This window comes from Melanerpes formicivorus, unplaced genomic scaffold (genome assembly GCF_026170545.1).
Source record: "Melanerpes formicivorus ecotype bairdi unplaced genomic scaffold, bMelFor1.0.p_v2 SCAF_15, whole genome shotgun sequence".
Taxonomy (NCBI): domain Eukaryota; kingdom Metazoa; phylum Chordata; class Aves; order Piciformes; family Picidae; genus Melanerpes; species Melanerpes formicivorus.
The window spans coordinates 17,303,291-17,330,153 of NW_027142367.1; the positions used below are offsets into that span (position 1 = coordinate 17,303,291).

General features: G+C 44.8%; 1 protein-coding gene and 1 non-coding gene across 13 annotated transcripts in view; both read left to right on the top strand.

Annotated features, from left to right (window-relative positions):
- Positions 1–26,863, top strand: part of COBL (cordon-bleu WH2 repeat protein) — a 239,972-nt gene that overhangs the window by 122,091 nt on the left and 91,018 nt on the right. The window lies entirely within an intron of this gene.
- LOC137445778 (U1 spliceosomal RNA) lies at positions 17,857–18,014 on the top strand. The gene has a single exon (XR_010988487.1). It is a non-coding gene; the product is annotated as a U1 spliceosomal RNA (small nuclear RNA).

Here is a 26,863-nt window from a genome sequence, read left to right on the forward strand (position 1 = left end):
TAAAATAAGTCTAACAGATCAGTCAGTGGCACAGACAGTCCTCCTTTGAACAGGCTCAGCTGGGATTCAAGAAAAAGGTCAATGACTGTGACAGGTGAAAAATTCTAAAATGCTGTAAACTTGGCATAGTTGGCACAGATGACTTGTAAAATTCAAGTAGAAAATTAAGTGGAAGGAGAAGTGAAAATACTCTCTATCAGCTTAATCATTCCTTATGGGCTAGACTTTTATGATTGTGGATTATTCTGAGAAAGTCTTTACTTTGCTTAGAATCATAGAATTATAGGATTGTCAGGGTTGGAAAGGACCTCCAAGATCACCTAGTTCCAACCCCCCTGTCATGGGCAGGGACACTTTCCACTAGACCAGGTTGCCCAGAGCTCCATACAGCCTGGACTTAAAAACTTCCAGGGATAGGGCTTCCACAACCTCTTTGGGCAACCCATTCCAGTATCTCACCACCCTTGTGGTGAAGAATTTCTTCCTAATGTGTAATCTAAATCTACCCTTCTCCAGCTTGGATCCATTTTCCCTAGTCCTGTAACTACCCAGCATCCTAAAAAGTCCCTCAGCAGCTTTCTTGTAGACCCCCTTCAGATACTGGAAGCCCACAAGGAGGTCTCCTCGGAGCTTTCTCATCTTCCAGACTGAACAACCCCCACTATCTCAGCCTGTCCTCAGAGGAGAAGTTGCCCAGCCCTCTGATCATCCTCATGGCCCTGCTCTGGACACATTCCAGCATGCCCATATATTTGTTGTTATAGGAGCTCCAGAAATGGACACAGTACTCCAGGTGGGACCTCACAAGAGCAGCGTAGAGGAGGAGGAGGAGGAGAATCAGCTCCCCTGACCTGCTGGCCATGCTTCTTCTGATGCAGCCCAGGATCCAGTTGGCTTTCCATTACATAGTTACATAGCCAAGTGTGTGAAATACACAAATAGAGTTCATTTTATAAACGTTTCATTGAGCTAAGACAGGGTGGTAGTTGTCCCTCTGTACTCAGCGCTGATGAGGCCACACCTTGAGTATTGTGTTCATTTCTGGGCCCCTCACTATAGGAAGGACATTGAGATGCTGAAGCATGTCCAGAGAAGGGCAAAGAGGCCTGTGAAGGGCCTGAATGACTTGTCCTATGATGACATGGCTGAGGGAGCTGGGGTTGTTCAGTCTAGAGAAGAGGAGGCTGAGGAGAGACCTTATCACTCTACAGCTACCCAAATGAAGATGGAACAAAGAGGAGACTGGCCTCTTCTTCTTGGTGGCAGGTGACAGGGCTAGAGGAAATGGTGACCAGATGTGCAAGGGGAGGTTTACGCTGGGTATTAGTAAATACTTCTTCACTGAAAGGATTATCAAACGTTGGAGTTTGCCCAGGGCAGCGGTGGAGGCACCATACCTGGAGGTGTTTCATCGGTGTGTGGACCTCGTGCTTAGGGACACAGTTTAGTGTTGACTCTTCAGGGCTAGGTCAAAGGTTAAGCTGGATAATCTTGAAGGTCTCTTCCAACCAGACATATTCTGTGATTTTATGACATTTGGCAAAGTTTCATGCAGTAGTGACTTCCTCTTTTGCAACTTCCTCAGGTCTGTTTTCTGTTACTGTTTTGGGTTATCAGAAAGTATTTTGCATTTTCTATGTGGGAATCAAGGCCAAGGTTTCAGATTTACTTCTAAAAGGAAAATAGTTTGCCTTTGCCTTCAGCATAGTGCCAGGACGTATGCTGGCTAGATCAGAAAAAAAATTGTTTTGCCTGTAAGGAAATAGACAACTCCTGAAGTACTACTGAGGTTAAGGGCAGGAACTTCAGTATGCTTAGTTTAAATCCTTTTCTCATTATGTATCATAGTATCATTCAGGGTTGGAAGGGACCACAAGGATCATCTAGTTCCAACCCCCCTGCCATGGGCAGGGACACCCCACACTAGATCAGGCTGGCCAGAGCCTCATCCAGCCTGGGCTTAAACACATCCAGGGACGGGGCATGGTGATGTGCACTGAATTGCAGAAAAGTGATGGTCTGTTCTCTGTGTTAATTGAGGTTTTTGTTGAAAACTGAGTTGTGTTCTAAATGAAACAGTAATTTTCTCTTAATCTGTTCCAATTTTGTGCTAAGCAGATAAGCTTTATATCCAGGTTAACTTCTCACAACTCAGATGCTATTGAAATGCACTGGTGTATAAATACAACATCCAAATAAAGCAGTTGGAGCTGCAGCAGAGTTAATTGTATCCCACATTTTGTGTGCCTAAGGAAGAAAGTCAAGAGCAGGAATTTAGAACAGCTGGGGGAAGAAAAATACTTTTAAGTAATCTCTGCCGCTTGGTGTCACTGTCCTCAAACAGTTGATCCGGATGAAACCCGGTATTTGGAACACAGTACTAAAATTAGCTGGTTTTATTTGTAAGGCCATTGTGTTTTCATAAATCAAGAGCTAAAAAACACATCCCAAGCATAGTTCTGATGTGGACTTTGTTTATGTAATAAATCAGCTCGGGAATAAAATATTTAGAAGTGCAGCCAGGGGCACTTACCAGAGGATCTAAAACTTCAGCACAAAGTTTTATCATACAAAGTTTCCCCGGTTCAAACAGGACTTCAGCAGAGCTATGTTAGAGGATTTTCCTCAGGACTGGTTTTTTTAAAGTCTCCTTCTCAGTGTGTGCCTGAGTATTGGTGTCACTTGTAAGAGAATCAGTGAACCTAAATGAAGCAAATCAGTAGGTCTCTGAGTCATGAATGATGTTAGTCAGTTAGAGGGTAGAAAGGCTCTGCAGAGGGACCTTGACCGACTGGACAGATGGGCAGAGTCCAATGGGATGGCATTCAACAAGTCCAAGTGCCGAGTGCTGCACTTTGGCTACGGCAATCCCATGCAGAGCTACAGGCTGGGGTTGGAGTGGCTGAGAGCTCCCAAACAGAGAGGGACCTGGGGGTGCTGATCGACAGCCACCTGAATATGAGCCAGCAGTGTGCCCAGGTGGCCAGGAGGGCCAATGGCATCCTGGCCTGCATTAGGAATAGTGTGGCCAGCAGGAGCAGGGAAGTCATTGTGCCCCTGGACTCTGCTTTGGTTAGGCCACACCTTGAGTCCTGTGTCCAGTTCTGGGCCCCTCAGTTTAAGAAGGACATTGAAACACTTGAACGTGTCCAGAGAAGGGCAACAAGGCTGGGGAGAGGCCTTGAACACAGCCCTATGAGGAGAGGCTGAGGGAGCTGGGATTGTTTAGCCTGGAGAAGAGGAGGCTCAGGGGTGACCTCATTGCCCTCTACAACTACCTGAGGGGTGGCTGTGGCCGGGAAGGGGTTGGTCTCTTCTCCCAGTCAACCAGCACCAGAACAAGGGGACACAGTCTCAAGCTGCGCCAGGGGAGGTTTAGACTCGAGGTGAGGAGGAAGTTCTTCACCGAGCGAGTCATTCGTCATTGGAATGTGCTGCCCAGGGAGGTGGTGGAGTCACCGTCCCTGGAGGCTTTCAAGAGGGGATTGGACATGGCACTTGGTGCCATGGTCTAGTCATGGGGTCTGTGTTGATAGGTTGGACTTGATGATCCTCGAGGTCCTTTCCAACCTAGGTTATACTGTGATACTGTGATGAATCTGTCATGGCTATTATTATATATGTCAATTAACAACATGATTAGGGGAAAACAATGACATTTTAAATTCATAGCACTTAGGTTATGTGGGGTTTGGTTTTGTTTTTTGTTGGGTTGTTTTTGGGGGGGACAAAAGAACAGACAGTGAGATGGATTAGGCACTGGTTACACAATAGAGTGCAAAGGTCAATGGTGCCAGGTCCAGACAGGGAATTGTAACTAGTGGAGTCCCCCAGGGATCATTTCTGGGTCCAGTCCTGTTCAACATCTTCATCAATGGAATTGATGAGGCGACAGAGTGTCTGCTCAGCAAGTTTGCTGATGATACCAAACTGGGAGGCTTGGCTGATTTACCTGGAGGCTGTTTGGCCATTCAGCAAGACCTGGACAGACTGAGAACTGGGCTGAGAGGAACCTAATGAGGTTCAACAAGGACAAGTGCAGAGTCCTGCACCTGGGAAGGACTAATGAACTGCACCAGCACACGTTAGGAGGGATCTACTTGAGAGAGTCCAACAGAGTGCTACGAGGATGATGAAGGGACTGGAGCACTGCCCTGTGAGGGAAGGCTGAGAGACCTGGGGCTGTTCAGCCTGGAGAAGAGAAGACTGAGAGGGGATTTAAGAAATGTTTATAAATATCTGAGGTCTGGGTGTCAAGAGGGAGGGGACAGACTCTGCTCAGTTGCGCGCTGTAATAGGAGTACGTGACTTATGAGGCAATGCTGAGAGACTGGGGCTTTTTAGTCTGGAGAGGAGAAGACTGAGGGGGGACCTTGTGATCCTGTGACTACACCATGCCATTAAGTGCCACATCCAATCTTTCCTTCAACACCTCCATGGATGGCAACTCCACCACCTCCCTGGGCAGTCCACTGCAGTGTTTAATTACCCTTTCTGTGAGGATGTGCTTCCTAACATCCAACCTAAATCTCCCCTGGCACACCTTCAGGCCATGCCCTCTGGTCTGGTCACAGGTTGCCTGGGAGAAGACCCTGACCTTACTACAACTTCCCTTCAGGTAGTTGTAGAGTGTAAATATGTCCCCCCCTCATGATATGCTTTGCCAATTCAGCAGTGGTTGGAAAGAAGGGTTGAACACAGTTATGCAAAAATGATTGGAAATGTGATTTCTCTTCAGCTATGTCAGGTGCCAGGTGAGCAGTTAATACTATCTGCTGTCAAGGATTTCACCTCATGTGGCCAGGTACTGTTTAGCGCAGTAGGAATAAGAATACTGCCCATGTTAAGGAATTATGGAAAGTAACAGTCATCTACTTCTAATATTTCCTTTTGTCTGACAAAAATCACATTCACTTCAAATTCCTTTTTTCATGTTCTTGCTTCAAACTGGCTTGTGACTGGCACTTGGAGAATTCCAATAGGTAGCAAAAATGACAGTAATCATCTTCTTGTCTGATGAGGACAGGGCAAGAAATAATGTGTTGTATATGCAGTAATAAAAATTTAACATAGATGCTAGAGGACAAAAATATGTGATTGCAAGGAGATTTCACAAGGGACCAGATTCTTAGAGACTTAAATTCTTATCATCACCTAATCTGTAAAACCTCCCAAAATGTCCAGGGGATGAGCTACACACTTGATACTCTTACATAATATAATCAGCTTTTTCTTACATTATGTGATAGAAGGTAAGAGCTTGAAACAGTGGCTGCCTGATACCAGACTTTAATTTCTTGCTCCAAAGCATAATGTTACTAGACCTCTTCAAAGAAAATGGCCTTGGAATTAATGCAAAGAAATAATCCAAAACATAAAAATCTCAGAACCAGCTGAGCTACTACTCTGGGAAAAAGAAAACAAATAAGCCTGAGGCAGACACCTGGAATGGAAGTTCTCTGCATCTATGGCTAAAGCATGGTAAAGTTACAAGCTATTAAAGCCAGTATCTGGTGAAGAGACATGGTGGCTGACCCCTGTTATGCCTGTGCTTCTTAGCTTGTACCTACCACAGGGCTGCCAGCATCATGCATTTAAAACCCACCTGTCAGCAGTTGCCCTCCACCCCACAAAAGTGGCTTGAGATCATGAGTTTTGAAAACAAATCATTCAGGGTGGATGTCCCCTCCTTTCATTTGCCCTCTGAGAATTAAATTTGTAGAGGTCATGTTTCTAAACTTTTTTAGTTATGGAGGTTTTATTGAAAATGTACTGTCACAGAGTCATTGTTTGCTAGAACCTGTATCTCTGTGTGAAACTGCGTGGCTCAGAGTAAAATCATGACACTGCACTATTAAAAAGACAACTTGGAAATGTCAGTTTCTGCAGTGGTTTTTGCAGGACATTTTGAAGGAGATATCCTCAAGTAACACTTTGAGGTGAACAGAGCGAAATGGATCATGTTGAATTGAAAGGGCATGAGGAAATCCATACCTACAAAAAAGTTGGACACATCTATGCCTCTCAATGCCTGTTTTAAATACCCAGCAGTGTGGGCTGTTGGGACACTGGACCTAAGCATCCCAGAGTGAGATTTCCCAAGGTTTGAGGCCACTGAAATCTCTACAGCAAGAGCTGTACGTTGAACTCTGCCCATTCCCCATCTGCAGCTTGCCTCAGATTAAGATTGAAACTTTGACTCAGCTGCTAGATTTAGGTATTTCACAGTATCACAGTATCACTTAGGTTGGAAAGGACCTCGAGGATCATCGAGTCCAACCTATCAACACAGACCCCATGACTAGACCATGGCACCAAGTGCCACGTCCAATCTCCCCTTGAACGCCTCCAGGGTCGATGACTCAACCACCTCCCTGGGCAGCACATTCCAATGACGAATGACTCGCTCGGTGAAGAACTTCCTCCTCACCTCGAGTCTAAAGCTCTAAAGCTTTTACTCTAAAAGCTTGCAACCTACCAGCATTACCCAAAATGAGAGCTAAGTTCAGTTCTCTTCTTTGCCTGTAGAGATACCAGCCAATCTTCTATCTCTCCCAGGACCATTACTAGTCCTAAGAGAATTATTTCCTCCTTTGCAAAGAAAACCAAAATACTTGCTGGACCGGAGAGTGCCTGGAACAAAGCCGTGAGGTATTCTTGATGTGGGAAGCACCCTTTTGTAGGAATACCCAAATATTCAGTGACTCAGAGAGAGCAAAAGCAAGCTTAACTATTCAGACGAGTAGCAACTTAAGTGTGGTGGCAGCTCTGGGTTCCAGTGTCAGCACCAGAGATGTTTTTCTGTTTTATGCTAAGGAGATGTTAGATCCAGCCCATAAATAGTCACTGAAGCTACAACTGGAGGAGCCAAATGACTGTTGCTCCCTGCCCAGACAAGTGCCCTGATCTTGGTGTCTTTATTCATGTCCTTGAACAGAGTATAATCTTCTTCTCACAAGAGGGGGGAAGTTTGTTTCTTTCTAACTAGTAGTTTTTGAATGTACCATATGCTTACAGAATCATTGCACTTGGGACAGCGGATAGAACAAGACAGCAAAGAAATAGTTTAGCTCCTTTCTAGCAGCTGCATTACTGGGGGACCCAGGTTTCTTCATTATGCTTTAAGTGCCCCCCTGGCTGATTAAGAGCTTCTCCTGTTTTTTGGATACTCATGGCATTTAAACAGGAGGTTCGAAATACGGTTTATCTGCAGTTTGCACGCTCAGCATGGCCAAAAGTGGATTCAGGCACCAGATGTGGGCAGGCACATCTGGAGGGTGTGTCAGGCTTACTGAAAAAAAAGCACAAAGCAGTGTGAGTTAGGGAGGCCCAACCTACCATGAGCGCAGTGAGTTAGGCTAGCGTAAAGCTTTCAGAGCTGAGCTGCGTGGCATCCTTCTCTGTACTGTGGATGTACCCAGTCGGTCTGGTAGTTGGCTCAGATATCTCCCTTGGATGTTTAATTAAGACCTGATGACACACCCTTAACCATCCAAATCCTTTTATGTCTGATTCATCTTTTGTTACTGATTTCACTGAAATGTTCTGAAGTTAACTCACTGGAAAAAATACAATAATGTGGCAGCTAATAAGACCAATGACTTCTAATTTGCATTAATAAAAGGACATTAAGAAAGCAAACAAAGACAAACTTGAATTCCATCTGAGATTTCTCTGGTGGCATCTCAACCGCTCAGGCTTTGCTTCTTTGGTATTTAATATTAGCAGAGCCCCTTAATAGTGTATAATAGCCTTATAATTCATATTCAGTCATAATTCATTCAGCATATTGTTCTTAGTGTAACCTCCAAGCATGCAATGCTGTGCAAAATACAAGCTTTAAAGAAAAGTTTAGCCCATCATCAGGCTGTTTTGCAATTAGATAAAGAAGAGACGTGGTCCCTTAACAAACTCTTCCACATATCTCTGTGTACACAAAATGCTTTTTATAAATAGAATAGAATAGAATAGAATAGAATAGAATAGAATAGAATAGAATAGAATAGAATAGAATAGAATAGAATAGACCAGACCAGGTTGGAAGAGACCTTCAAGATCATCGCGTCCAACCTAGCATCCAACACCACCTAATCAACTAACCCATGGCACCAAGCACCCTGTCAAGTCTCCTCCTGAACACCTCCAGTGATGGCAATTCCACCACCTCCCCGGGCAGCCCATTCCAGTGGGCAATCACTCTCTCTGTGTAAAACTTCCTCCTGACCTCCAGCCTGAACCTCCCCTGGCACAGCCTGAGACTGTGTCCTCTTGTTCTGGTGCTGGCTGCCTGGGAAAAGAGACCAACCTCTGCCTGTCTGCAACCCCCCTTCAGGTAGTTGTAGAGAGCAATAAGGTCACCCCTGAGTCTCCTCTTCTCCAGGCTAAGCAGCCCCAGTTCCCTCAGCCTCTGCTCTTAGGGCTTGTGTTCCAAGCCCCTCACCAACTTTGTTGCCCTTCTCTGGACTTGTTCCAGCAAGTCAATATCCTTCCCAAACTGAGGGTCCCAGAATTGGCCTACCATCAACCAGCACCCCCAGGTCCCTCTCTGCCTGGCTGCTCTCCAGCCACTCTGACCCCAGCCTGTAGCACTGCATGGGGTTGTTGTGGCCAATGTGCAGAACCCGGCACTTGGATGTGTTCAATCTCATGCCGTTGGACTCTGCCCATCTGTCCAGCCTGTCGAGGTCTCTCTGCAGAGCCTCTTCACCCTCCAGCAGATCAACTCCTGCCCCCAGCTTGGTGTCATCAGCAAATTTACTGATGGAGGACTCAATGCCCTCATCCAGATCATCAATAAAGATGTTAAAGAGGATGGGGCCCAGCACAATTTAGTATTGGGATGGTCTGGGAAGGGGTCAGGGAATTGTTAATTCCACTGCAAAGTATATTTTTGTTTGATTTAATGGTATTATAAAGCTTTGCAAATGTACCTACTGTAGTGAAAGGATCTGTGTATATTTATGCCAGTGCCCTTTACAAAAGCCCTTTAAATGGCTAATTGTTTGTCACTGGATCTATATTTCTAACATGCATATTTCTAACAATCTTTTTTTGGGCAGCAGCACGTGGTTTTGTTGTGGCATATCTGAATCACATGTAACCATTGATTTATTATATCAGTCTGAAATATCATAGTATCATAGTATCATTCAGGGTTGGAAGGGACCACAAGGATCATCTAGTTCCAACCCCCCTGCCATGGGCAGGGACACCCCACACTAGATCAGGCTGCCCAGAGCCTCGTCCAGCCTGGGCTTAAACACATCCAGGGACAGGGCCTCGACCACCTCCCTGGACAACCCATTCCAGGGTTTCACCACTCTCATGGTTAAGAACCTCCTCCTCACATCCAGCCTGAATCTCCCCACCTCCAGCTTCATTCCATTCCCCCTAGTCCTATCATTACCTGAGATCCTGAGAAGTCCTTCCCCAGCCTTCCTGTAGCCCCCTTCAGATACTGGAAGGCCACAATTAGGTCACCTGGGAGCCTTCTCTTCTCCAGACTGAACAGCCCCAACTCCTTCAGTCTGTCCTTATAGGAGTGGTGCTCCAGCCCTCTGATCATCCTCGTGGCCCTTCTCTGGACACCTTCCAGCACCTCCATATCCCTCTTGTCATAGGGGCTCCAGAACTGGAGGCAGTTCTCCAGGTGGGGTCTCACCAGAGCTGAGCAGAGGGGGAGGATCACCTCCCTCAACCTGCTGGCCACACTTCTCCTGATGCAGCCCAGGATCTGATTGGCTTTGCAGGCTGCAAGTGCACATTGAGAGCTCATGTTGAGCTTCTTGTCCACCAGCACCCCCACATGTGTATTTTAGATACAGCGAAGATTTTCAACACCAGTTAAGGTATAATTTCTTTTCTGTTGCAAACCATTTCTGAGGCATGAGCACTGACAGGATTTGATTCTTTTCCAGCCTCTTCTGTGGACAGTGAATACTCAATTTCATTAAAACCTGTGGCAAACAATAACATTTCTTTTAATTAGATGATCTCATGATTTCCACATGTATTTGTTCTGTGCATTATTTTTCTTTGGCAAAACCGAGCTGCTGGGTAGCGTGTGAAACCATACGTCTCAATAACGTCTTATGGCAGGTGAGAAAGGATTTGCAAAACAGCATTTGCTGACAGGACAGACTTCACATTACTTTGATGGGGAAGTTTTCCTGAGTAAATTTTATGGCTTAGTTTTCTCATGCAAAGTCAAATGTACATGAGGCTTAGCAAGCCTTACCGGTCTCCCTTTAACTCAGAGGGAGTTGTGCGTATGAAGCATAGACTGTGTATCACTAAGTACTGCTTCTGCTGCTCACGTGTTCATTGCTACAGAAAGAGACCTAATGCCTGTAGTCTCTATAGCTGTATCACCTTCTTTTTTGATGAGATTTAAGAGCAGGCTGGATGAGGCTCTGTCCAGCCTGGTCTAGTGTGGGGTGTCCCTGCCCATGGCAGGGGGGTTGGAACTAGATGATCCGTGTGGTCCCTTCCAACCCTGAATGAAACTATGAAACTATGAAACAACTGTGAAATTAGGTTTAATCAGTCTTTTATGTCCATCTCCAACGCTGGCCTCCCTTTCAAGCTCAGTGGATGTCATTGAAAACAATTTCAGACACTGCTTTTTTCTCTCACTCTCCAGTGTTAAATATTTTACTGGAATGCTCAGCGACATTTTGGGAGGCAAGTTGAAGAGGGAAGAGTGTGACAAATAGCTGCTGGTGTATTTAAAGACTTTTACAGCAGCATAAAGTAGTAATAGCTTCAGTCAGATCCACTTTCTTGAATTTTTCTTGTTCATGTGTTTTTCAAATATAATTTACACTTCTAAATAGACCTCAAAATACTTGGGGAAACTAAGGAACGTATTTCTTGTTTGACAAATGGTCATCTGGAAGGCCAGGAGAGAAAGCAGATCAAGGCAAAAGCAAAGTCCTGCAAGGTTCTTAAATAGGTGAGCAGCTGTAGACGTTGGACCCCTGACTTTTCCAGTGCCATAGCAAGCGCTTGTTTAAGTGTTTTGTTGGTTCGTTATCTCAATGATCTGGAGAGAGAGCCAGGTGTGACTGATGTCTGGGACATGAGCTGTGTAGGCAGTCTCTGGAGTATACTGGCACAGCAAGCTGTAGATATTACCAGTAGATTTATGATTGTTAGTGTTTAGTTCCCCCGTACCCGCCTCCTCTGATTCTAATATTTTCTTCATTCCATCCCAGCAAATGTGCAGGCACACATCTTGATTTTAATCTCTTCTACCTAGCTTCAACACAGAAATGGTCAGATTTCATTGAATCTCGCTCTGATTTACAGTTGTTTGCATTGGACGAAAGTCAGGCCAGTAAAGTGCACTGTGGAGGTTCACCTTGTAAAAACCTAGTGTCAGTGGAACTGACAGAAAGGGGGAGGGAAGAAGAAGCATTTAAGAGTATGTATTAATCAAGAATTCCAGCAGCAAGGCTTTTCTTGCCTTGATTCTGGCAAGTGTACAGATGAGAGATAGTGTGCAGACCATTTCTGCACAAACAGAAAGCTCTTCAAATGTAAACATTTGAGCAGCTGGCATGGGAGATTAGTGCAGCAACGGTGGATGGGGGGCTGGGGGGGTAATAGTGAATAGTGGCGCTGTCTAAATTTAACAAACGTTAAACAAGTTCCTTGTTCTAGCTGAAGGGTTACAGGTCAGAAAGACAATATCAAAATACTGGCAATTGTACAAGTCAGGCAGAGTCCTTAACTAGTTTTTAATTAAAAGCAACTTGTCTTTCCACCTTAAAAGAAAAACAACAAAAAAAAAGCCAGCCTCTCCACCCCCAAAAAAGGCTTTTGAGAGAAAATGTTCTGTGCAACCTGTTTGAATTAAGAATAAAACCCATTTGGTCCTCTTTGGAGGGGCAGCACTTTGAGCCCTCTTAATGTTTTGCTCTGGATTTTGACTTGCCTTAATATATTGTTCTACTTTTCTTTTCCTGTGGCTGAATATTATATCAAGAGGAAGCATCATGCTGAGAGTGGAAGTAGAATAGAAATAGAATAGAAATAGAAATAGAATAGAATAGAATAGAATAGAATAGAATAGAATAGAATAGAATAGAATAGAATAGACCAGACCAGGTTGGAAGAGACCTTCAAGATCATCGTGTCCAACCTAGCATCCAACACCACCTAATCAACTAACCCATGCAACCAAGCACCCTGTCAAGTCTCCTCCTGAACACCTCCAGTGACGGCAACTCCACCACCTCCCCAGGCAGTCCATTCCAATGGGCAATCACTCTCTCTGTGTAAAACTTCCTCCTGACCTCCAGCCTGAACCTCCCCTGGTGCAGCCTGAGACTGTGTCCTCTTGTTCTGGTGCTGGCTGCCTGGGAGAAGAGACCAACCTCTGCCTGTTTACAACCCCCCTTCTGGTAGTTGTAGAGAGCAATAAGGTCACCCCTGAGTCTCCTCCTCTCCAGGCTAAGCAGCCCCAGCTCCCTCAGCTTCTCCTCCTAGGGCTTGTGTTCCAAGCCCCTCACCAACTTTGTTGCCCTTCTCTGGACTCGTTCCAGCAAGTCAACCTCCTTCCTAAACTGAGGGGCCCAGAACTGGATACAGGACTCGAGGTGTGGCCTAACCAGTGCAGTGTACAGGGGCAGAATGACCTCCCTGCTCCTGCTGGCCACACTGTTCTTGATGCAGGCCAGGATGCCATTGGCCCTCCTGGCCGCCTGGGCACACTGCAGGCTCATGTTCAGCCTACCATCAGCCAGCACCCCCAGGTCCCTCTCTGCCTGGCTGCTCTCCAGCCACTCTGACCCCAGTCTGTAGCTCTGCATGGGGTTGTTGTGGCCAATGTGCAGAACCCGGCACTTGGATGTGTTCAATCTCATGCCCTTGGACTCTGCTCATCTGTCCAGCCTGTCGAGGTCTCTCTGCAAAGCCTCTCTACCCTATAGCAGATCAACTCCTGTCCCCAGCTTGGTGTAGGGTCTGTTAGCCTTGTAGATGTGTGCTCATATGCTGCTTAACATCATCTGGGGGTGGTTACGTCTTGGTTTCTTAAACCTCCCCCAAGTAGTTACACAACTAGGATCAGGATATCTGATCATGCATTGGGGTTTTTTGGATTTTGTGTTTTAATTTGTGTTTTGATCATGCTTGGAAAACAACTCCTTGCCTATTGCTTGTGATCCAATTCAAAAGTGTTTTGTTGGGGGTGCTTTACTTTAATTTTCTTAGCAGAGAGTACAGGTATCTAGAGCCAAATTTTATGTTTAAAAAAATCAGAGCTATGCTTTCTGTGCTGTTGTTGTTAGGATTTTCATTGAGTTTGAAAGTACACTGAAGAAAATTATTTCCTGCAGAAATGACAGCTGCAGCATAGTTTAGAGCATTACTATCTTTCGGCGTTGCAAAATTGGAGTGATCTTCAGAGACTTGATGATGGCTTTGCTACAGCCAGTGGAAGAATTTCTTGTTTTAACTGACTTTGGATCATGTCCTTTATGAGTTGCTAGCCATTATCTACACTAGGCCATTGTAAAAATCATTCTTTCTTGTGGTACTTCAAGGTGTCTTTTGCATGGACAAAGATCTGATGCTTTCACCATTGTCTCTGAAAGTGTAAGGCTGCCTTTCCTTTTTGAGGGACACTTCACACAGATAAACCTCTTGAAGTTGCTTAATTTAATTCATGAGGTTCAACAAGAGCAAGTGCAGGGTTCTGTACCTGGGCCAGAACAATCCTCACTACAGACTGGGGGATGAGGTGATAGAAAGCAGCCCTGCAGAAAAGGACTTGGGGGTACTGCTGGATGAGAAGCCAGATATGAGCAGAAAGCATGCACTTGCAGCCCAGATGGCAAATCACATCCTGGGCTGCATCAAAAGATGCATGGCCAGCAGATTGAGAGAGGTGATTCTGCCACTTTACCCTGGTCTGCTGAGACCTCACTTGGAGTACTGCATCCAGGTCTGGAGCCCTTAATACAGGAAAGACATGGACCTGCTGGAATGGGTCTAGAGGAGGTCCAAGAAAATGATCAGGGGGTTAGAACACCTCTGCTGTGAAGACAGCCTAAGGGAGCTGTGGTTGTTCAGCCTAGAAAAGAGAAGCCTCCAGGGAGACCTAATAGCAGCTTTCCAGTATCTGAAGACAGCTAGGATGAGTTCTGAAAATCTTGGTGAAAATTTGCCTTAGAGTTTAAGTACAGATTTTCTCCATTCATCAACAGCTGTAATACATAGAGATTTTCAGAGGCCAAAAGTCACATGTGTCAGAATTTCATCAGACACTGAAAGATGATGAGAAATCAATGTTTCTTGTCTGTGGTAAACTTGTGTAAGGACAACACTTCATTAAAATATAGGGAAACCACTTCTTTAATTTAACTGGAGTAAAAATACTTGCCATAAAAACTAGAAGTTATTTCTTCAAAACCAAACAAATACACATCTAAAAAGAACTCACGACAGGACCTATTCTGTTTGTGACTCTGTTCCCTGTGAAAATTTGCTATGCATGCATTAGACCAGATATTCTTTAAAGACATGTTTTATGCAAACTTTCCATCTCCTCTTCCAGTATAAATTGGCATCTCTGCAATGAAAATATACTGAAAATTATCAACTCTTCTGGTTTGATAGTTCCTGTGTGTTAAAAGAATATATTTTAGAATAAGTTCTCTATAGTGTTTCAAAATACTTCAAACTTCAGAAGGACAAGCAAGTGCAGGGTCCTGCATCTGGGTCGAGGCAATCCCAGGCACAAATCCAGGCTGGGCAGTGACTGGCTGGAAAGCAGCCCTGAGGAGAGAGACTTGGGGGTGCTGGTGGACAAAAAGCTCAACATGAGCTCTCAGTGTGCACTTGCAGCCCGCAAAGCCAATCAGATCCTGGGCTGCATCAGGAGAAGTGTGGTCAGCAGGTCAAGGGAGGTGATCCTCCCCCTCTACTCAGCCCTGGTGAGACCCCACATGGAGTACTGCGTCCAGTTCTGCAGCCCTTATTACAAGAGGGATATAGAGGTGCTGGAGCGTGACCAGAGAAGGGCCACAAGGATGATCAGAGGGCTGGAGCTCCTCTCCTATGAGGACAGACTGAAGGAGTTGGGGCTGTTCAGTCTGCAGAAGAGAAGGCTCCCAGGTGACCTCATTGTGGCCTTCCAGGAGCTGAAGGGGGCCTCCAGGAAGGCTGGGGAAGGACTTCTCAGGATCTCAGGTAGTGATAGGACTAGGGAGAATGGAATGAAGCTAGAGGTGGGGAGATTCAGGCTGGATGTGAGGAGGAGGTTCTTCACCATGAGAGTGGTGAAACCCTGGAATGGGTTGTCCAGGGAGGTGGTCGAGGCCCCGTCCCTGGAGGTGTTTAAGCCCAGGCTGGCTGAGGCTCTGGCCAACCTGATCTATTGTGGGGTTTCCCTGCCCATGGCAGGGGGGTTGGAACTAGCTGATCCTTGTGGTCCCTTCCAACCCTGACTGATACTATGATACTATGATAAATATAACAACCACTATCTTCCATGAGCCATGCTGTCTGCTTGATTTAAAAGAGTTAATAAACATAGAAAAAATAAACTCATGGCAATGATTAATTCATTTTACTCAAGACCTCTGATCCTTTTTGTGTTTATTTATGACTGATGAGTGCTTAACACCAGTGGAAATTACAAAAAGATTATTTTGTTGTTGTTGTTGATTTTTGACCTCTTGAACTTCCTTGTTTCCTGAAGTCTCTTGCCAGACCATTAATAAAGATAGTCTTTTATTTTCAGCCTGGCTGTTCAGCACTATTTGATTAAGCTAAATTATTTTCATGTAGGGCAAAAGTGTTGCTGAAAGCCTGTTCAGACGTAGAAACATGCGGCTTTTTCCGTCCTTGCTCTTCCAAGATTGCTCTCACTAGATCTCTTAACGGTCTTCCAAGTGTAAATAGCCTCTTTTCAAATGTTCTTTCCTTATTTTCCTTCTGGCTGGGTATTTTTGCATTTTTTTCTCTACTGGGATTGAACTGAGTTTTGGAGTCCATGTGAATTTTCCTGTGTAATTCTTTCTTCTTCCGGTTTCATTTAAGTCCGTTTTCCCATTTGAGTCTGCCACTGGCTTTTAGACCTCTCTTGGAAGATTTTAATGTGTTTTTATACATTAAATCCCTGCCACAGAAATATTTACCATGCACTGGCAAATCTATTTATTAATCCTTTGTTTTCATTATTGAATCTTTACCAGTTGAGTGCTGGTCATGTGACTTTTCCTCCACTGTCTTCGTGTCAACAGATGAGTGTTAGCATCACCGTCTTTCTGGGATAACATAGGAGCAATCGCTGAGTTTACTTGCGGAGTATGGTTTCTGTCCTACATGGTCTCCTTCATAGTATCATTCAGGGTTGGAAGGGAACACAAGGATCATCCAGCTCCACCCCCCCCGCCACGGGCAGGGACACCCCACACTAGATCAGGCTGGACAGAGCCTCATCCAGCCTGGTTTTAAACACCTCCAGGGACGGGGCCTCGACCACCTCCCTGGACAACCCATTCCAGGGTTTCACCACTCTCATGGTGAAAAACTTCCTCCTCACATGTAGCCTGAATCTCCCCACCTCCAGCTTCATTCCATTCCCCCTAGTCCTATCACTCCCTGAGATCCTGAGAAGTCCTTCCCCAGCCTTCCTGTAGGCCCCCTTCAGATACTGGAAGGCCACAATTAGGTCACCTCGGAGCCTTCTCTTCTGCAGACTGAGCAACCCCAACTCCTTCAGACTGTCCTCATAGGAGAGGAGCTCCAGCCCTCTGATCATCCTTGTGGCCCTTCTCTGGACACGTTCCAGCACCTCCACATCCCTCTTGTAATAGGGGCTCCAGAACTGGACTTAGTTCATTGTTCCTTCCTCAGGGTATAAGGCAGTCAGTAATCTATCATCACATTCACTGAAGTCTTCTACCTTTTGCATTGCTACTCTCCTTTTCCAGGATTTTGTCTTTGGGTTTCTGCAAGGGCCTCCTCTCAGCTCAGGTTCATTACATTCTTCACTATAATGACTGTCATTTTGTTTCATTCTTGAGTTCTTTCTGTGTGCTTTTGTCCTGCTTTGGATGAGTATACATGAGAGTTGGAGCGTTTCCCCTCATTGTTTTCCGTTTCTGGTTATAATTCACCAAACTCCCTGCATGTCTCTTGTTACGAGTACATTTTCTGTTGCATTTGATGAGGCATTTCATCCTTTCCTATATAGATTAGATTTCCTTTTCTACATAGATTAGCTTTTCTGGGTTTTTTTTGGTCTAGCATAATATGTGACAAAAATTTTTGTTTGTCATCTATCAACTGCACTATCAAGTAGTAATATGCTCACTTAGCATACATGCACGTTGCTGTCAGATTTGTAAGTGATCTGAGTAGCTGAATTTGCTGACTGCCTACTTTTTGTTACCCATTTTCATTTTGGGAATATTTTTGATTTAATGTTTGTCCCCATATTGCATATTTGTCATTTTGACAGTCATGAAGAATCTATTTTCAAGATACAGCCTTCTTTTTTTATAGGCTGACACATTTTGGAGAGTGCACTGTGACAAAAAGAGTTAGACTTGTGGAAGTTAAATTTTTAGCAGTCTAACCAAAAAGATGTAAATCAGCCCTAAGAGGGTGCATTTTATATAGAAATCAGTTCTGGTGTTTTTCCAAAATGATACTGAAAAAAGGGAGGAGGGGAAAAAAATACAACAGCATTCTAGCAAATCAGAGACAAAATTGTCCACACACTTCTGAAAGTCAAGATGAATAATTTTTCACTAGTAAGAAATGCAAACAAAGCTTAACCTAAGCATCTGCTTTAGAATCCCTGATTTTAGAATTCACTTCAGATGGTGTCTGCAGCCTGCACTCCTGCAGACAGGAGACACCATGATCAGGCAGGTAGTTTTCCCAGGGGGAGGCTCATCCTTTGCATTCCGGGTGTGCTGACCCCTGCGATTTCCCCAAACGCGGGAAACTTGACTGCATAACTTGTGGTTTGTTAAGGGCAGGTCCTGCCTCTCCAACCTGATCTCCTTCTGTGATCAGGTGACCCATCTGGTGGACGTGGGGAGGCCTGTGGATGTGGTCTACCTGGACTTCAGCAAGGCCTTTGACACCGTCCCCCACAGCAAACTGCTGGCTAAGCTGTCAGCTCATGGCTTGGACCACTACACTTTGTGCTGGGTTAGGAACTGGCTGGAGGGCCAAGCTCAGAGAGTGGTGGTGAATGGTGCCACATCCAGCTGGTGGCCAGTCACCAGTGGCGTCCCCCAGGGATCAGTGCTGGGCCCCATCCTCTTTAACATCTTCATTGATGATCTGGATGAGGGGGTCGAGTCAGTCATCAGCAAGTTTGCAGATGACACCAAGTTAGGAGCAGATGTTAGTCAGTTAGAGGGTGGAAAGGCTCTGCAGAGGGACCTCGACTGACTGGACAGATGGGCAGAGTCCAATGGGATGGCATTCAACAAGTCCAAGTGCCGAGTGCTGCACTTTGGCTACGGCAATCCCATGCAGAGCTACAGGCTGGGGTCGGAGTGGCTGGAGAGCTCCCAAACAGAGAGGGACCTGGGGGTGCTGATCGACAGCCGCCTGAATATGAGCCAGCAGTGTGCCCAGGTGGCCAGGAGGGCCAATGGCATCCTGGCCTGCATTAGGAATAGGGTAGCAGTAACAGGCAAAGGTTTTGCTAAGAGGAAGAATAGTGTGACTTGAGAAAATGTGGAGTGAAACATGGAAACCACAGAAATTGTTTGGAGGAAATAAATACAATTTTAAGTCACCAGAGGTCTTTTAAATGCTTCTATACCCTAAGCATTGAGAAATCACATCTATCATAAAATCTTCCAAAAGGTATGAAAAATTTGACAGCCCCTGAATTGCTTGAGTATTGTACTTACACTGTTGAATTCACGGATTTGTATTCCACCGCTCTATGTGTACCATGGCTGTTTATTCTCTTTTGGAGAACTCGGATTAAATGTGTGATCTCAGATTGTCTGAATACTGAGGGAGGTGGTAGTAGTAGGTGATACTTCTATGAGCAGTTAGGTTTGGCTCTACTTCATCTGTTTCTTTATATTTGTAAGAATTGACAGACATGTGTGTGTTCAGCTTTTTTTTTCCGTGTTCATTCTGTATCCATCTGATCTTCAAGTGGAGTTTTTAATATTGCCTCACACACAGGAAGTGTAACAAAATCTAAAGAAGATTCTTGAAAGCTCACTCTACCTGGGTACTTCTAACACACTCAGTGCTAGCACAAAGGACTTGAGTTATACTCACACTTGTTCCCTACTTAAAAATTCAGGAACAGTGAATTTAAGTCCCCTGGTCTCTTCTGGAAAGCTGTGTGGTTGTTCTTTCAGCTTTTCTACTGGAAAAGAGTTTGAACATCTCAAGACATGAGAAGTGAACATGAATCAATTGGAGCTTGAAACTAAAACTGCACTCCTAGCTGTAGAGACACTTAACATGACCTTACCTAAGTGAGGACAAGAACTAATCAGATAAACTTCTGGAAAAGAAATTAGAGTTAAGGAACAAGGGGAAAAATACAGTGATAGTTAAGCAATAAAACAGCATGATTGCAGATTGTGTTAACCTGTGACATAGGAAGGTTGTAGTAAATTCTGTAGCAACAGATTGGTCATGCTACTTCAGTGTGGGGGATAAAATAGAAGACTTTGTAAAGGAGAGGGCCTTCTTGCACCAGGCACTGCTAGGATTTCTGATCAGCACTTCTGATCAACAAACTTTGTATTAAAATGATAGAAATGTGCTTGGCCACAGTGAGGGAGAACTGCAGAGGCACAGGAGAGAGAACACTCTCAGACATTTCTAATTCTGGATGTGTGAATTCTAGTGTCCACCAAATGGGCCCTAACCACATGATCTGGATTTTCAGCTGGCTAGATACTACAATAGATTTAAACTAGCATAAGATAACACTGTAGCTGTACAGACTTCAATGTATAACTCAAAACATTCACAGTGAAACCTTGAAAGCCTACCTGGCAGACATATAAAATCAACATGGTGTTGCCTGTATGAATTAATCATAGAATCATAGAATCAATGAGGTTGGAAGAGACCCCAAAGATCATCAAGTGCAACCTCTCACCCAAAACCTCATGACTGCTAAGCTATGGCACCAAGTGCCATGTCCAGTCCCCTCTTGAACACCTCCAGGGATGGTGACTCCACCACCTCCCTGGGCAGCACATTCCAATGGCTAACAACTCTCTCTGTGAAGAACTTTCCTAATGTTGTGGAAATAAAGTAATTCCTTCTCTTTTAATATTGTGATGGGTGATCATAGAATTTCCTACCAATAAAAGATGCAAGGAGATAATAGAGCAACATAAAGCAAATTGAATAAAAATCACAGTGTCACAGTACCACCAAGGTTGGAAGAGACCTCAAAGATCATCAAGTCCAACCTGTCACCACAGACCTCATGACTAGACCATGGCACCAAGTGCCACGTCCAATCCCCTCTTGAACCCCTCCAGGGACAGTGGCTCCACCACCTCCCTGGGCAGCCTGTTCCAATGACGAATGACTCTCTCAGTGAAGAACTTTCTCCTCACCTTGAGCCTAAACATCCCCTGGTGCAGCTTGAGACTGTGTCCTCGTGTTCTGGTGCTGGTTGCCTGAGAGCAGGAAAAGGTTAACTCCCCCCACACACCCCTTTCTGATTGTAGACAGTATGCTGCTACCAGAATCACAAGTCCTTCAGAGAGTACAAAACCCAAACTGTCTTCTGTGTGGCTGGTTAGAAAGGAAAATCTGAGTAGTCACAATTTGGAGTTTTTTCTTTTAGATTATGTCTCCAAGCAGTCTCATGACTGCACTATTATGCTTTGGTTTTGAAGCAGGAGGTTAGATTAATTCAGTGTGGTGTTGTCAAATTTAGTGCTAGTATAAGGAATCTTTAGTATCATGTCAAGGAAAGCAGCCAAGCTGTGCAGTAGGTCTGACATAACCTGTCTGGCATTTTGAATGGGCAGTTGTAATCAGTCACTGTGTCATTCAGCATAGGGGCAGGAGTTGATCTGCTGGAGGGTAGAGAGGCTCTGCAGAGAGACCTCGACAGGCTGGACAGATGGGCAGAGTCCAAGGGCAGGAGATTGAACACATCCAAGTGCTGGGTTCTGCACATTGGCCACAACAACCCCATGCAGAGCTACAGGCTGGGGTCAGAGTGGCTGGAGAGCAGCCAGGCAGAGAGGGACCTGGGGGTGCTGGTTGATGGTAGGCTGAACATGAGCCTGCAGTGTGCCCAGGCAGCCAGGAGGGCCAATGGCATCCTGGCCTGCATTAAGAACAGTGTGGCCAGCAGGAGCAGGGAGGTCATTCTGCCCCTGTACACTGCACTGGTTAGGCCACACCTCGAGTCCTGTGTCCAGTTCTGGGCCCCTCAGTTTAGGAAGGAGGTTGACTTGCTGGAACGAGTCCAGAGAAGGGCAACAAAGTTGGTGAGGGGCTTGGAACACAAGCCCTATGAGGAGAGACTGAGGGAGCTGGAGCTGCTTAGCCTGGAGAAGAGGAGACTCAGGGGTGACCTTATCGCTCTCTACAACTACCTGAAGGGGGGTTGTAGACAGGCAGAGGTTGGTCTCTTCTCCCAGGCAGCCAGCACCAGAACAAGAGGACACAGTCTCAGGCTGCACCAGGGGAGGTTCAGGCTGGAGGTCAGGAGGAAGTTTTACACAGAGAGAGTGATTGTCCACTGGAATGGACTGCCCAGGGAGGTGGTGGAATCGCCATCACTGGAGGTGTTCAGGAGGAGACTTGACAGGGTGCTTGGTTGCATGGGTTAGTTGATTAGGTGGTGTTGGATGATAGGTTGGACGCGATGATCTTGGAGGTCTCTTCCAACCTGGTCTGGTCTGGTCTATTCTATTCTATTCTATTCTATTCTATTCTATTCTATTCTATTCTATTCTATTCTATTCTATTCTATTCTATTCTATTCTAAAATCAGGAGAAGTTTGCATTAGTTGAGTTTAAATGTCCAACAGGTATCAATATTCTTGCTGCCACTGAGTAGCTGGATTTGTCCACTCACTCTAAATCTTACCTTGCATAGTTACCCATGGTACAACTGATGAAGATCCTTCCTTTGTGATACTCCTGTTCCTATTTTTTTGTCTGAGTTTTGCGGGAAAAAAAATCCTGCTTAAGTGTTGCTTATACATTTGGTATTTCAGGTGCTTAAAAACAGCTCAATTGATCACTTCTGATCTTTAAAAACTTCTCAGAAGGAAATTGCATAACCAGACTGGGAGCTGAAACGTGAGTTTTGGCAAAGAGCTGCAGCAGGAATGGCCTGGCTGTAGCAACCTCCCAAGAAAAGAACTTGACATTTTGCAAAACTTATTGTCCGGTGTGAACGGGGAAAGGGAAGTCGAATCATTCTCACAGGCGAGCTGCAAACTCCTCCTTACTGACCTTTAAATGCCACTCAGTGTCATCCAGAAAATCAAGGAAATGCTAACAGCAGAGCTTTGAATAGGAGAGTTTTATATATGAGGGATACATTTTGAAAATAAACCTCATCTGAGGCACATTTTTATACACATTGCTTTTGGTTTCGCTTCTGTTCATTCTTGGAAAGGGAGTAGTTTGCAAAAGACATTTCGTAGTTGCACTCTAGGTTGATGATCTTTGAGCACAGACTGTCCTCTGCTTTAGGTTCTTAAGCTAGCTTGTGTTAAAGTCACCAGGCAGTGGTAGTCTTTTAGAACATTGACTTCTTAATGTCTTTTGAAGGTGGGACTGCTGTGCCAAAACCACCAGGTTATTCTGAGACTTTATACTTTTGTGGTTTCAACTAGCTCCTCTTGTCCCTTCCAAAAATCTTTTCTCAAGCTAAATTTCAACTAGGAGAGCTTAAAAAAAAATAAATCCTAAAACTGAAGTGTTGATCCCCAAAAAGCATCTTGTACATTATTTAAAAATAATATTTCTTTGATTTGGTGAGTTTAATGAGAGGGAGAAAACCAGCTGGCAAGTGTAATGTGAAACAATGGATCTGTGAAACCTTGTGGTTTCTGTAGGTACTATGGCTGTTTCTTCCCTCCTTCCAACACCTACTTTATGGAACCTTAATAGTTTATAATCCATGGTTGTGTTTCCTCAGATGTTCAAGACCTTTGCTAGAACGGAGTATAACTTGACTGGTGACCTTTGCTTCTCTGTCTGTGTTCATACTGCTTTACCTTCTGCTTAATTCAGGGGGGGAAACAACAACAACCACCACCAGCAGCAGAAGCTATTTCTCTGTTCTTGCTAATTTGCATTACTTGGTTGTTTGAGCTGCTAGCAAAGTGCTCTGACACTCGTGGTCTATCCAAGACCTTTCTTTTGGACCACATTTTACAACTTTGGAGGTATTTTTGAAAGGTCTTTATATAATTAATATAATTTATTGCCCTGAATTTTCTTTATCCGATAGGATTTCTTTTTCTTTTTGCAAGGCTGTTAAAAAAACACAGATTGAAGGAAATTCTTTTGATTCTGAGCAGAACTTCTGTGCTAACCTGTGTGTCAAATGAAACAGAGGATAGGGGCTTACCTTATTAGCCAGCTATATGGACTACAGTATTGACCTTGGCTTTCCTCTCACTTAGACTGCTGTAATTTGAGTAATTTGATTCATTGATAACAAATAAAAACAGCAAGAAAGGAGAAGTGGTTTGGGTAGGTGGCACATACATATCAGGTCCCTGCAAGTTTGCTTAATTAATGCTGCCTACTCTGAACAGTTGCCTTACTAACTTGGCTGAAAACCAAACCTCCAAAATCCAGTGGTTTGGAAAGAAGCTGCACTGCATCTAACCCAGAATAAAATATGAGAGCTGGGTAAGGTGTTGTCTCTCTAGATTAGGTTTACAACAAAAAAACGAGAGGCCCCGTCCCTGGAGGTGTTTAAGCCCAGGCTGGATGAGACTCTGGCCAGCCTGTTCTAGTGTGGGGTGTCCCTGCCCATGGCAGGGGGGTTGGAACTAGATGATCCTTGTGGTCCCTTCCAACCCTGAATGATACTATGATAGAAGAGGGGAGATGAAGACTGGAGATTATGAAGAAATTCTTTATAGTGAGGATGATGAGACACTGAAACAAGTTACCCAGGGAGACTGTGAATGACCTCTCACTTGGAGGTGTTCAAGGCCAGGTTGGATGAGGCCTTGGATGAGGCCTTGATCTACTTGTTCTAGTGGAAGATGTCCCAGTCCATAGCAGGGAGGTTGGAACTAGATGATCTTTAAGGTCCCTTCCAACCTAAGGCTCTGCTATTACTTTTGAATAGAATAAATGATTTATTTAGAATAGAACAAACCAAACCAGGTTGGAAGAGACCTTCAAGATCATCGTGTCCAACCCATCAACCAATCTGACCCACCCAAACAGCTAACCCATGGCACCAAGCACCCCATCAAGTCTCCTCCTGAACACCTCCAATGATGGTGACTACACCTAAACCATTCTATGAGCCATGCCAAAAACCACTTAGGCCGGTTGTTTGTCTTCAGCTATTCTTTTCTCTCTTAAAGCTACTGACAAGGACTACACACATGCGAGAGCTTGAAGGTCTGCCTTTAGTTAGACAAGCTGCCTTCATTCCATCCCTCTGGAAGTCGTAGCAAGTTCCTATTTTAGAGGAAGAGTCTCAGCATGAGCACTCTTGAAACAGAATTCAGTAAACAATGAGTTTGACGTAAAGGTTGGACTGGGAAAAGAGAACATAGGTGAATGTCCAAGGCTGGGTTTTTTTTTTCCTTTCATTTAAACATTTTTATTTTAGTCTAGTTATAGTGACATGGAAGTATGGCACTCTTTAAAAAATTTCTGCTACTAAATCTAAACTCAATAAAAAAAAACCCAAACCACAAAAAAAATCCCCCAGACCAATACAAAAAACCCCCCAGCTTTAGAATGTTCAGTTGCTCATCCCTGTATTCCTTCACAGTTTCCTGTTGCCAGGAAAAGGATTCTGATAGCTCTTCAGCTACAAGACCTTGAGGTAGAGTTGAATAGTGTATTAATTTAAAACTGAATTCATCATATTTTCTTACCAGTGCTCTGTATTCATGAATCTGTGAGGAAAGCGTTATGGCTTTTTTAGTAGTTGTATACATCTTTTCAGTCTCTTAGCAAAATTTCTCCAGCTTTTTGACCCAGCAGGAAAAACTCAAGAATTAAAACAGGCACAAAAGTGTAGCTGTAGAATACATTTTAAAATGACTGTATTCAGTCATTTCATACGTGTGTGGAGAGATGAGACTACTTCATATTTCACTCCGTGGACGCTGTCAGTTCTGTAGAACTAAACAGAACTATTCAGTAGAACCAGGTATGATACATACTGAGAATGACTTAAAACTTGCAGGTGGCAGATGAGCTCACTGTTTTTTCTGTTACCCAAGCCACAGGACCAAGAGTGTATTTCTTGAATCATTAGACCTAATCTTTGTCAGTGACATGGACAGTGGCATTGAGTGCACCCTCAGCAAGTTTGCTGATGACACCAAGCTGTGTGGTGCAGCAGACACGCTGGAGGGAAGGGAGGCCATCCAGAGAGACCTTGACAGGCTGGAGAGGTGGGCACAAGCCGACCTCATGAAGTTCAACAGGAGCAAGTGCAGGGTCCTGCATCTGGGTCGAGGCAATCCCAGGCACAAATCCAGGCTGGGCAGTGACTGGCTGGAAAGAAGCCCTGAGGAAAGAGACTTGGGAGTGCTGGTGGACAAAAAGCTCAACATGAGCTCTCAGTGTGCACTTGCAGCCCGCAAGGCCAATCAGATCCTGGGCTGCATCAGGAGAAGTGTGGCCAGCAGGTCGAGGGAGGTGATCCTCCCCCTCTACTCAGCTCTGGTGAGACCCCACATGGAGTACTGCCTCCAGTTCTGCAGCCCTTATTACAAGAGGGATGTGGAGGTGCTGGAACGTGTCCAGAGAAGGGCCATGAGGATGATCAGAGGGCTGGAGCACCTCTCCTATGAGGACAGACTGAAGGAGTTGGGGCTGTTCAGTCTGCAGAAGAGAAGGCTCCCAGGTGACCTAATTGTGGCCTTCCAGTATCTGAAGGGGGCCTACAGGAAGGCTGGGGAAGGACTTCTCAGGATCTCAGGGAGTGCTAGGACTAGGGGGAATGGAATGAAGCTGGAGGTGGGGAGATTCAGGCTGGATGTGAGGAGGAGGTTCTTCCCCATGAGAGTGGTGAAACCCTGGAATGGGTTGTCCAGGGAGGTGGTCGAGGCCCTGTCCCTGGGGGTGTTTAAGCCCAGGCTGGCTGAGGCTCTGGCCAGCCTGCTCTAGTGTGGGGTGTCCCTGGCCATGGCAGAGGGGTTGGAACTAGATGATCCTTGTGGTCCCTTCCAACCCTGACTGATACTATGAAACTATGAAACTATAATCTTTTAAACTCCACATTTCACTTTGAACTTTTTTCTTGTGCTGGAAAGTGAAGCAGCTATTGATGCTATTCAGTGCAGAGAAACTGACAATGGAAAAGATGTGGCAAATTTTGTTTTGATCCTTCAGGAAAACTCCATAATAGAAGACCAGTAACATACCCTGCTACACAGAGTATTCCAAGGTAAAGTCTGCTGTGCAGTCTGCAACACAGAAATATCCAGCAGGTAGTTTCAAGTCAGTGGTAGTTGTGACATGCATAGTAAGTGCAGAACAAGACCCAAGTCAGTTTGCTGTCTGCATTTAGGATTTTCAGTTGCTTTCACAGAAATCTATACAACATTGAACTTTAGCAGATGGTCAGGAACCTGTATTACATACATCATTTTGCAGTCATAACATTGAAGCAAAGCATTTTCCTTCACTTCTCAGATTGGAGAATTTAGGT